Raw genomic sequence first — 10,014 nt, forward strand, 5'->3', positions numbered from 1 at the left:
TCGCTCCCACACCAACGCGGGGGCGGAGCAGCGCCCAGGCCCCCCTCTGCCCGGCGGCCGCCGCCCCTGGCCGAGCCCTCTTCTCCCTCTCGGGCCCAGTCACGGGCCCCCTGTGTGCCTCGGTCCCCTGAGCCAGCACCAGGGAGCTTTCTCCGCATAGCGGACAACAGGCCGCTCTTGTCTGGACTTACGCCGTCTCACCGTGTAACCCAGAAGGGCCACTTAAGTAGGCAAGAGAAAAATGTGCGGACCTCACGTCACCGTGGAAAAACCCAAGTAAAAGACAACCTGATCGACCGGCTGGGCGTGTGACCCTGAGGCCAACCCACCAGGTTCCTAGGGACGAAACACAAGGGCCAGTGGGCGTAGCCCTCCTATCGCCGACAGGGGAGATTCTCCAAGGAAGCGAGTCAGCTTTGGCCAGGAGATGGGAGGCAATGGCGGACTAAGAAGTCACGGCAAATATGCCAAGTGCCGCTTAGAGGCGTGTCCCCACCACGGGCGCCAGGCTCTGGCGGGACTGGGTGTCGCCCCACGACGGCACGTACAACGCCCGAAACACAACTCAGCCGCCTGTGCACAGGGACACCCTTGGGTGACAATTTGTTGTCGTCACCCGTATTGGTGACGTCTGAACGGTAAGAGACTCGGATTAGGAGAAACAACTGTGTGGACACAGTGCAGACAAACTGTGTAGACAAACTGTGTAGACAAACCAGCGCTTAGAATTATGCCTTCAAAAACCTGATTTCTTTCAAGGAGGTCTCTGGGGACATGTGTTCTCTGCAGCTGCCAACAACCGCAGGAAGACGGGGAAGCACCGAGCAGGAGGGGGAAAGGAAGACGCTAGCCTGGCGGGTGCAGGCACGTGTCACCAACAACTCAGGTGTGTCCCCAGGAACTGAATTCAGTAACGTATTAGCAAAAGGCTTTCTGGGGGGAGGGGGGTGAACCCAACAGTGCCTCAGCCATGCAGACGTTCTGGTAGGTTCTTTCATAACTGCTTGAACTGGAGAGAGCCTGCCCCGAGTACCTGCCCGCCCAGTCAGGGTGTGGGAACCAGGGAGGAACTGTCCTTTTCTCTTCTTCTTCACGGAGCCCTTCAGCCTACGTGCCCAATGCCAGCGTCGGTTTGGGTCGCACTTTGTGATACAAACCGACAGCCTACACACAACCAAGCTCTTCGGATGGGAGATGCAGAAAATTCCAGGATTAACCAAAGAATGTCTCCCACACGCTGCTGGCCGAGCTGCGTCTGCTCTTGGCATGGCTGGTTGCCTCTGGAAAGCTTGAGCGGCACGGCTCAGCCTCCCCGCCCTCACCCCCGAGGCGGCTTTGGCCAGACTGACCGCGGCCCTGAGTCAAGTGGGGGCTCCCCGCGAGTGCCCAGCGTGCACCCCGGGGGAGAGGGTCCTGTCTGGGGTGGGCCCAGGAGAGGGAGCCTCCTGCTGACCCCCAAAATGGCCAGAGGCACCGAGCTCCAGGCTCCCTGGGCTCCCTTAAGTACCCGGAGCCTCCTCAACAGTGAGTGCGAAGCCCGCGCACAGGGGCCTGGGCTGGTCCCTAATCACCCCACAGTGGGCTGCAGGAGTGTGAGAGGAGCCAGTGCGGGAGGGAGAGTGGGGCTGGCCCGGTTCCGGAGTCACGGAGGAGGTCGACTGGGTCCGTGTCAGAGAAGTGAAGACCAGAGGGTGTGAGTCTGAGAACATAACAAGAGTCGAGTCCACGCCACCCAAGGGTCCCCATTCTCCGATGCCAGCCCGGCCACATCCTCCGAGAGCCAGACCCCCGGAAGGGCCGGTCGCGGGGCTCCAGAACCCCTCTCCCGTCCTCCACTAACCTCTGGAGGCCCGGGTCCCGGCCAGAGACGGACAGACCGAGTGACCGGTGTTCCGCAACTCGGCAGTGAGATGCCACCGCCCGTGACTTCAGTAACCAACTGTCGGGCCCGTTATAGCGACAAGTGCACCACTTACCTCCTCCCGTCTCCGTCCCACATTTGGCCATCAGTTTCCACGAGAGTCCTGACCTTCAGCCTCCGTCACCCGGAAAACTGGCCGCAGACGCGCTCTCCGTGGCTCCTGCCTCAAAAAGCAGACTCTATTCGTGTCTCCAGACAGAAGGCAGACTCGTGCCTGCACTGATGGAGGGGCACCTCGGGTCGGTCTGTCATCCGCCCTCTGTGCCCTCCCGGGAGGCATCCCGACACACGGGCCGGCTCGGTGCAGAGAGGCTGTGCGCACGCAGGGTCCCTCCACTGGGAAGACTAGCGCTCGGCCCCAAAGCGGAGGGAAGGGAGCGGCCACAGATGTGCAGCAGGTGTCCACGGTCCGGGTGGCCCAGATCCAGCTCCTTCCCTGCACAGGGATATCCAGGCAACAGTCAGAAGGCAGAACGTTCACTAAGAGAATTACGTCTTGATGTTTCATAACCGTTTCTAGAGATGGTTCTTTCCAAATGCCGGTGCTCGTCGGGGGGGGCCCCTGGTTTGCCCCCGGTTCTGCGGATGTGGGACCGTGTTTCCAAGATTCCTCCGGAAAGGCTTCCTTTGAGGCTTACAAAAGCAGAAGAACCTCATGGCCCCTGGCTGGCACTCAAGATGCATTCGGACAAATCGGCCTCTCGTGAAAAAGCCGATTAAGTTGACTGGCATGAAACAGCCTGCCATACTCTGCTCGGTACCTGCCCTGTAAGGCCAAAGTCCTGAATTCAGACGTTATCCTGGCTCGTGGGGGCCCAGCGACAGGGCTGGGACTGAGGCCATTAATACCCCCGTTACACAGGAGGGAAAACGGAGGCACTCAAAACGTGGGAGCAAATAGGTCCGTCTCAGCAGCCAGCAGAATTGGAACTGAGATTTAAAGCTGTAAAGCCGTAGCGCTCACGACGCCCGGCCGGTGACATCTCTCCTGATCCGCTGGGGCACGCCCGCTGGCCGTCCGCACAGGAGTGCGGGCAGCTCATCCCCGCCAGGGGAGGCGGCCGTGAAACGCATTTTTAAATGACTCAAATACAGGCGCGTGTGAGAAGGCTTCCGGTCTGTTCACAAATCAGCCAGCCCTGGGGAGTGCCATCGACTGGGTGCCGAGCCATTGATTTGTTTTTGGGGGCATTTAAGGGAGCTGAAAAAAACACAGAGGAAGATTGATTCTTAATAAGATTATTTTTTAAAGGAATTCCTTTGTTTACAGACTTCACCTCTAACCTTACCTCCATGCTTCCGGCTGTTGGATGAAAGACTGTTCCTCTACCGTTTCACTGTAGTGTTTTACTACTAACAGGGGTCTTCTGGGATCACTGTATATACCGGTTGCCATTTCATGTGTCTGACGAGTTTCTGCTATCCGTTTTCATTTCCTACATTTTGTTGGGTTTTTCATGCTATTTGACACACGTGACATCGAAGCAAACATCGCGTGGACATTGCGATTTCCGCGGACCTTCCTTTAGAAGGTTGGATGTCATAGGTTGGATGGTTTTTTTCCATTTCCACAAAACGAAAAACCTGTAAGCTCATTAACATTTTGGAAGACAGAAGCAAAAATGACCTCGCAGTCTTGCAATGGTAAATTTTGTGTGTCAACCTGACCGGGTCACGAGGCGCCCAGACACCCAGCTGAATAGTACTTGTGGGCGTGCCCAGGTGAGATTCGGACTCGAACCCCGGGGCTCAGGGAGTACACATCTCCCCATCCTCGAGGGCCGGGACAGAGTAAAGGAGGAATCCCCCCGTCACTTCTGCCTGCGAGTTGGGCCGGGGGGCCCCTGTCCTCAGACTCGACCTGGACCCGCACAGTGGGCTCCCTGGGCTTCCGGCCCTCGGAAAGCAGATCGTGGGGACTTCAGCCTCCTTAGTTATGCGAGCGGAGTCCTCAAAATAAATCTCTTTATACTGATTGATCCTCCTGGAGAACCCCAACCAGCACACTTACTCCAACAGGAGCACTGGCAAATTTGACGTGTTTCCACCCAGACTTCTTTTCCTTCTCCTTTTGTGTTTGGTAAACACTTGTGTGGGCATCCCCTCCTCACAGCCCCCGAGAAGTAGGCTGCTGTCAGCCCCACGTTACAGAGAGGGAGACCGAGGCACCGTCCACGTCCGCTCTGGGACCCGCACCCTCAGACCACGGCTGCCCAAGTCCCTTTAGGACAAAGGACGTTTAGCCATCACGTAATACCTACTGTTAGCTGGGGGGCAACGCTCCCACTTACCCACATCAAGCCTGTCTCAGGTTACGTCTGTTAAAAATGGCCCCCACTCCTTGCAACCGGTTGCACGGAGACTTGCCAAGTCCTGGACGGAATGTTCGGTGGCTGCGGGTTTGGCCCGTGGCAGCCATCTTCTCGAAATACCATTCGTGTCTAGAATCACTTTCTCAGGAAAGACCGGCAGGAGTGGCTGGCGGATCAATGGAACCTCACTCAGAGCTCCAGCACACATCTCCCCGAAAGGCCATCCCGAGAACCTTCACGGCCCATGCCCCCCCTGCCGTGGGCCGAGTGGGGTGTCCCCCCAAACTCCCACCTGGGAATCCCAACCCCCAATCGGATGGCATTAGGGGGTGGGGCTTTGCTAGGCACTTAGGTCCTGGAGGTGGAGCCCCCAGGGGTCAGTGCCCTGGCGAAGAGACAAGCAGGATCCGGCTTCCTCCTTCTGTGTCCCCGCCGTGTGAGGGTCCGCTGAGGGCGCAGTGTCCACAACCCCGAGCAGCGGCGTCTGGATCCCCACGTGCAGCCTCCAGAACGATGGGGAGCAAGCGTCTGTGCGCCAAGCCCCGGTCTGAGGCGTCCCGCCAGGAGCCCGACGCGAGGCGCCCTCCCGCCGGGGTCCATCACGCTCTGAGCCTTATTGCTTCCCTTACACTTTCCTGGGAGGAAATTGTTTCACTTCCACCCTCGTACTGGGGACGCACTGCGCGTTTTGCGGTGTGTGCCTTTTCTCTCTCTCGTGCAGGGGCAAGGCCGGCTTTTCGGCAGAAGGCTGCGTCCCCGAGTCGATTCATGCAGTTTAGGGACAGTAAACCTTCGTCTTCCACGAGCGTTGCACATAGCTTTGTGCTTGTCATTTGCACACAAGAAATGTGGCGTTACTATCAAGATGATGCATGGACAATGTGAATGTTCTAGAAAGTAAAGCAAAGAGAAAAGAAAGATCAACCCCAGTCTTATCACGAGCAAGAACATCGCAGTTAACATTGGAGTATGTTTCCCAAACTTTCTTTTTCTGTGAACAGAATTATGCATTTTGTTTTTCAAAAATAAGATCGTATAGTATCTGCTGTTTGCACTCTGATTTATTTTTTTAATTTTCTGTGGCGCAAGCGTTTTTCTGTCACCAAGTGTTTCTCTCAGGGCGTTACGTTTTCAGGGATGACTATAGTCGGTGCTGAAAGCGTCCCGACTCCTGCCTGGTCCCGGGGCTGACGTGGGACCGCATGGCACACTGGGCGGCTTAGGACACAGAAATTGATTCTCTCACGTTCTGGAGGCCGGGAGCCTGGTCCACCGGCCACAGGACTGTGCTCCCCTGAGACTCTGGGCGTCCCAGGGCTGCAGGGCTGCGGACAATGGTCCCACTGTCCCACCTGGCTGCCTCGCGCCCTCCTCGGTGCCTGTGTCTCTGTGCCTCTGGTCCTTCCCTTACACAGTCACCGTTATCTCAGATCAAAGCCTCAACGAATTATGTCTGCAATGACCTTGTTTTCAGGTGACGTCATGTGCCGAGGTCCTGGGGTTAGGATTCAACATGCCTTTTGGGAGACCGTTCAACCCGTAACAATTTCTGGAAACTACCTGCTCTTGTCTCACATTAAAAGTGTGCCTGGTCCTTTTGGGATGAGCACCGGGTGTTGTATGGAAACCAATTTGACAATAAATTTCATATATTGAAGAAAAAAAAAAACTGTGCCTGGTTTGTCCTGTCCTGTTTCAATCAGGGTTCCAGGGGCGCATCATCTGGGCACGTCTGTGGCAGGTCAGTGGCAGCATGGGGCGGCTCTGGTGAGGGTCCCGCCCTCTGTCCTTGCCGGCCGGTGCACGGGGCACCACGCTGGGCACTGTTGACAGGCTTCCCCTTCAGCCGCAGCCCCGTCGCCGGCCCGGCTTGCAAAGCCCCGCGGGAAGAAGCCTGATCAGGCTGTGCTGATGCAGAAGCCAGTGAACACAACGCAAATCTCGAGCGTTCCGGAGCAGAGCCAGAGAGACCGGCATCAATCTGGTTTCTTCTCGACTCTCCTCCTCGCGGCCACAGGGCTTGCCGGGCTGAGACGCGTCAGGAGTCACCTCCTCTGAGTGGGTCAGCATGGCCGATGGCACTGCCAGCTCCTGTGCCCTCCCAGAGCCCCAGGGCACTTGCTGAGGGCACCCGGCCCAGCTCGAGCCTGAAGAAGACGGGACGGCAGGCCCGGGGGGAGGCTGCGCGGTGCTGCTGAGTTTCCCCACCACCCAGCTCGGCCGCCCACGGCCACCTACAACACAGATGACATGGTATCTGCCTTTCTCTGTCTGACTTAGGTCACTTAGCGTAATGCTCGAGGTCCGTCCATGTTGTCACAAATCGCAGGCTTTCATTCTTATTTATGGCTGAGATATGTATAATATCCCAAATTTTAATCCATTCGTCCATCAAGAGACACTGAAGTTGTTTCCATTTCTTGGCTATAATAAACAATGCTGCAATAAACATAAGGGTGCATATATCTCTTAGAATTAGTGTTTTGGGGGAGGGAAAATGCCCTTTAATAATAATCGTCGAATCATAGGGTAGGTCTATTTTTCACCTTTTGAGGACCCTCCATACTATTTTCCAGAGTGGCCGCACCAGTTTGCATTCCCAGCAACAGTGCAAGAGGGCTCCCCTTTCTCCCCATCCTCACCAACATCTGTTGTTTCCTGAGTTGTTAATTTTAGCCATTCTGACAGGTGAGAGGTGGTATCTCATCGTGGCTTTGATTTGCATTTCCCTGATGATGAGTGATGTTGAGCATGTTTTCATGTGTCTACTGTCCATCTGGATGTCTTCTTTGGAGAAATGTCTGTTCATGTCTTCTGCCCAGTTTTAATTGGATTTTTTTTTTTTGCTATTAAGTTGTATCTGTTCTTTATGTATTTTAGATACTAGTCCTGAACAGATATGATTTGCAATTACTTTCTCCCATTTAGTAAGCTGTATTTTCATTTTGTTGGTGGTTTCCTTCGCTGCGCAGGAACTCTGTAGTCCCGATAGTTTATTTTTGCTTGTGTTTCTTTCACTTTTGGTGTCAGATTGTTGAAAACCAGCATCAAGACCTATGTCAGGGAGCTTACCACCTGTGTTTTCTTCTAGGACTTGTATGGATCCAGGTCTCACACTCAACTCTTTTATCTACTTTGAGTTGGTTTTGTGTGCGGTGTGAGACAGTGGCCCAGGTTCATTCTTTTGCATGTGGCTGTCTGGTTTTTCCAGCAGCATTCATGGGAGGGACCATCCTTTCTCCATTGCGTATTCTTGGCTCCTTGGTGGTAAATGAACTGATTTGCGAAAATATGTGGATTTATTTCTGGGCTCTCTATTCTGTTCCCAGAACAATGTTTGACCCAAAGCTGGGCCCATGGCCCAGCCAAGTGCACATAAAATGAATCATTGATGGATGATGTCGTTGTCACCAGGACCTGGTCCCAGAGCCCATCGTTCCCACCCCTCCTCTCCAGAGATGCTAAAGCAGACCCTGAACAGGAGTCCCAGTGGCAACAGCAGTGGGAACCTGCAGACTGGACAGAGTGCAGAATGACCATTGACACGATGGCTGAGACACACGGCCGCCCGTGAGCGTGCGCGCCCAGCCTCACTGAGGTGTGCACATGCTCCTTGCAGCCTCTTCCTGATGACCTGCCGCCATCTTCCTCCAGGCAGACTGTTAGTTCTGGAAGCATGAGGATCTCTGCATCCCCAGCACCTGGCCAAGAAGCTGCTCAGAGCAGGCACTTGACAACACTCTGTCGAGCTGGATAAGGCTGCCTGTCCCAACCACCCCCCCTGCACCAGGTCCACCACCCAAGTCACCAGATCCAATGTCGAGAATTTGTCTTAGGAACTGGAGATAACGTTGAATGTCCTGGAGCTGACCATCGTTAAGCAGTACCAGGATGGCCTCAAGAAGTGAAAACATCACTTTCTGTTGCAATTTTAACATTAGAAATATAACTCATCCTGGTTTTCTTGAAATAATCTATGCACACAAAAAGGGCCCTAAATAAACTCTTCGACGAGAGGGGCACCTTCCAGGTATTAATGTATTCATACACTCCTACGCCCATAGAGCTGGAGGAGGTTTTCAAAGGAATTACAGAATATTGGGGCACTTGGGTGGCCCAGTCAGTTGAGTGCCCAACTTTGGCTCAGGCCACCAGCTCACAGTTTGTGAACTCAAGCCCCACACTGGGCTCACTGCTGTCAGCACAGAGCCTGCTTCAGATCCTCTGCCCCCCTCTCTCCCTGCCCCTCCCCAACTCACGCTCTCTCTCTCAGAAATAAAACATTTAAAAAATAAAATAAAATTACAGAATATGTACACAATGGAAGGCTTACTGGCTTTCATTTTTTCCTACGACAACAGCCTGAGTCACAAACCAAACTGAAGACGAAACTCGCATCCTTCCAAAGAAGCCTGGAGCTGGCAGGTGAGCTAGTGGCCAAGCCATTAGTCTAAGCTGATGCCACCTTTATGTAAATTAGCTTCCATGGGAACAAGGAAGATGGTTATTGAACCACAGAAAGGGCCCTTGGCAAGTGCATCTGTCTTACAAGCCATGCTCGCAGCAGCCCCAGGCACCCCCGGTGGGGGGGGGGGGGTCGTTTCCTTCGCTGCACCCTGTGGCTGCTGAAGACAGAACAAAGCATTTCCCTCCCACCCACACGCAAACTTCCACCATCATTCCCTGCCACTCAGCAACACAGCTTTAAGACCATGCATTTTCCCAGGGCACCCGCATGGCTCAGTCGGTTAAACGTCCGACTTCGGCTCAGGTCATGACCTGGCATCACAGTTCATGAGTTCAAGCCCCGCGTCAGGCTCTGTGCTGACCGCTCAGAGCCTGGAGCCTGCTGCAGATTCTGTCTCCCTCTCTCTCTTTTTATGTCCCTCCCCCACTCATGCTCTGTCTCTCTCTCTCTCAAAAATAAATAAACATTGAAAAAAAATTTAAAAACATGCATTTCCCAAATAATAAACATTCTGCACCAGAAAGTTCTCTCAAGAGGTTCATAAGGCCCATCAGGCTTGGGTTTTCATCATTTGCCTGATGCTTGGAAGGTGGTCAATACGCCCCCTGCCCAGGGCAATGGAGGGGGGGGGTCTCCTGGGTCCCTGAGGGCGGCTGGAAGCAGGCACAAAGCAGAGCCAAGTGCAGGATCTCGCGAAAGCAGGTCAACGGGGCAGGCAGTCGCATGCAAAGGAGACGGGCCCTCAGGACTGATGGTGGCTGCGGTCCTCAGTCCATTGTGCGCCCAACTCCCTCTGCCCTCCAAAAAAAGAGAAATTCAGGAAGACACAGTGGTGGCCTATTGGGCAAGTTCTCTGCTTGCTGTGGAGGAAGATAATTTGCTACATAAATAATGAAATAGATGTGTGTTAACGTGGAATTCGTTCTCGGAACGGTTTGTAGAGCATTCGTGGGACTCCGGGTCACCACGGGCTGTCGACTCCCAAGGAGGCAGGGACGCATGAGTTTGAGGGCCTAGGACTGCCCGCCCTCGCTGGCATTTCTCCACAGGGGTCTCCTAATTCTGTGCTGGCATGGCTGGCAGTCAAGAAGCAGTCAGGACGCGAAAATACACTTTTTAAACGGTAAAGGAAGGGGCGCCTGGGTGGCTCTGTCGGTTGAGCGTCCGACTTCGGCTCAGGTCATGATCTCGCGGTCCGTGAGTTCGAGCCCCGCGTCAGGCTCTGTGCTGACCACTCAGAGCCTGGAGCTGTTTCAGATTCTGTGTCTCCCTCTCTCTGACCCTCCCCCGTTCATGCTCTGTCTCTCTGTCTC

The sequence above is a fragment of the Panthera tigris genome, chromosome A1 (assembly GCF_018350195.1).
Source record: "Panthera tigris isolate Pti1 chromosome A1, P.tigris_Pti1_mat1.1, whole genome shotgun sequence".
NCBI lineage: Eukaryota > Metazoa > Chordata > Mammalia > Carnivora > Felidae > Panthera > Panthera tigris.